This window comes from Nerophis ophidion, linkage group LG06 (genome assembly GCF_033978795.1).
Source record: "Nerophis ophidion isolate RoL-2023_Sa linkage group LG06, RoL_Noph_v1.0, whole genome shotgun sequence".
Lineage (NCBI taxonomy): Eukaryota > Metazoa > Chordata > Actinopteri > Syngnathiformes > Syngnathidae > Nerophis > Nerophis ophidion.
The window spans coordinates 67,780,937-67,783,641 of record NC_084616.1 but is presented as its reverse complement, the minus strand read 5'-3'; positions in this window follow the sequence as shown (position 1 = coordinate 67,783,641).

The window sequence follows — 2,705 nt, the reverse complement described above, 5'->3', positions numbered from 1 at the left end:
ACTCTTCCATTTTTTGTTTTGTTTACATTTAAATTATTGTCTGGTGTGTAAAAGAAGAAAGCATTTTAAAATGAATAAAACACCAAGAAAAAAACTCAGGTATAGAAAACAAAAAATAAAGTTTTTTTTTTCCCATTGTGCATTTGCAGTACTTCTAGTGGGGCAAAAAAGTATTTAGTCAGCCACCGATTGTGCAAGTTGTCCCACTTAAAATGATGACAGAGGTCTGGAATTTTCATCATAGGTACACTTCAACTGTGAGAGACAGAATGTGAAAAAAAAAACAGGAATTCACATTGCAGGAATTTTAAATAATTTGTAAATTATGGTGGAAAATAAGTATTTGGTCAACCATTCAAAGCTCTCACTGATGGAAGGAGGTTTTGGCTCAAAATCTGACGATACATGGCCCCATTCATTCTTTCCTTAACACGGATCAATCGTCCTGTCCCCTTAACAGAAAAACAGCCCCAAAGCATGATGTTTCCACCCCCATGCGTCACAGTAGGTATGGTGTTCTTGGGATGCAACTCAGTATTATTCTTCCTCCAAACACGACGAGTTGAGTTTATACCAAAATGGATACATGGATGATACAGCAGAGGATTGGGAGAATGTCATGTGGTCAGATGAGACCAAAATATATTTTTTTGGTATAAACTCAACTGGTCGTGTTTGGAGGAAGAAGAATACTGAGTTGCATCCCAAGAACACCAGACCTACTGTGATGCATGGGGCTGTTTTTCTGCTAAGGGGACAGGACGATTGATCCGTGTTAAGGAAAGAATGAATGGGGCCATGTATCGTGAGATTTTGAGCCAAAACCTCCTTCCATCAGTGAGAGTGAAAAACTTATTGGGGTGTTACCATTTAGTGGTCAATTGTACGGAAAATGTACTGTACTGTGCAATCTACTAATAAAGGTTTCAATCAATCAATCGTGCGTATTCAGGGCGCATGTATTAAAAAATAAAATTAAAAAAATCCAAATCCACAAGCATCGTCATTCACAACACGTTCTCTTAGATTTCCATGTTATGATACATGTTCACAATATTTATTGACTGTATCTAAAAAAAGATAAAAATATATTTTTATTTAAATGAAGATATGAAATAATCGTAAATGAATTCCAATGACTTGGTTTATATTATTGTATATACTTGGTCATAAAATCAATGTCAGTTGAGTCGGTCCATAGGTTGCCTGTCGGGATTTTTAATGTCCAGCAGATGTCAGTATTTAGTGACACAGTATCAATAAAGTTTCGCAATGTGTCAAAGCGAAACATGACGCCTCATCAACCCATCACTGAAGAAAACAAAAACTAGCACAAAGGCAGAACTGTGGACATAAAAACAAAAGACACTAACTGTGGCATTAATAAACAAAAACTTTCTTGTGGTGACGTGAGCAGGGCAGCATGAACTATGACATGAAACAGGTATGAAAGAGAGTACAGAGTACAATGACGCCAAGCCGACTGCCTGGCATCTACGAGCTTAAATAATAGTGACATGATTATTGACAGGTGCTTGAGTCCAAGTGAATCAGGTGATCTAATTGGTTGTCATGGCAACCAAACAAGGGAACACAAAGAGTCCAAAACTCAACAGAACATAACCAAACAAAAAATGATCACAAAAGACGATGATAGTTTCCTTTTTTTGACATTTGTGCATTTAAGTGCTTGTTGTGTAGAGTTTGCTAAAACTATTATTACCAGTTTAAGGTAAAAATATACTCAATTATATATTTTTTTAGACATTACAGTAACAAAAACTTACTTGTGGTGACGTGAGCAGGGCAGCATGAACTATGACATGAAACAGGTATGAAAGAGAGTACAGAGTACAATGACGCCAAGCCGACTGCCTGGCAACTACGAGCTTAAATAATAGTGACATGATTATTGACAGGTGCGTGAGTCCCAACAAATCAGGTGCGTGAGTCCAAGTGAATCAGTGGATCTAATTGGTTGTCATGGCAACCAAACAAGGGAGCACAAAGAGTCCAAAGCCCAACAGAACATAACCAAACAAAACATGATCACAAAAGACATGACAGTTTCCTTTTTTTGACATTTGTGCATTTAAGTGCTTGTTGTGTAGAGTTTGCTAAAACTATTATTACCAGTTTAAGGTAAAAATATAGTCAATTATATATTTTTTAGACATTACAGTAACAAAAACTTACTTGTGGTAATGTGAGCAGGGCAGCATGAACTATGACATGAAACAGGTATGAAAGAGAGTACAGAGTACAATGACGCCAAGCCGACTGCCTGGCAACTACGAGCTTAAATAATAGTGACATGATTATTGACAGGTGCGTGAGTCCCAACAAATCAGGTGCGTGAGTCCAAGTGAATCAGGTGATCTAATTGGTTGTCATGGCAACCAAACAAGGGAGCACAAAGAGTCCAAAACCCAACAGAACATAACCAAACAAAACATGATCACAAAAGACATCACAGTTTCCTTTTTTTGACATTTGTGCATTCAAGTGCTTGTTGTGTAGAGTTTGCTAAAACTATTATTACCAGTTTGAGGTAAAAATATACTCAATTATATATTTTTTTAGACATTACAGTAACAAAAACTTACTTGTGGTGACGTGAGCAGGGCAGCATGAACTATGACATGAAACGGGTATGAAAGAGAGTACAGAGTACAATGACGCCAAGCCTACTGCCTGGCAACTAC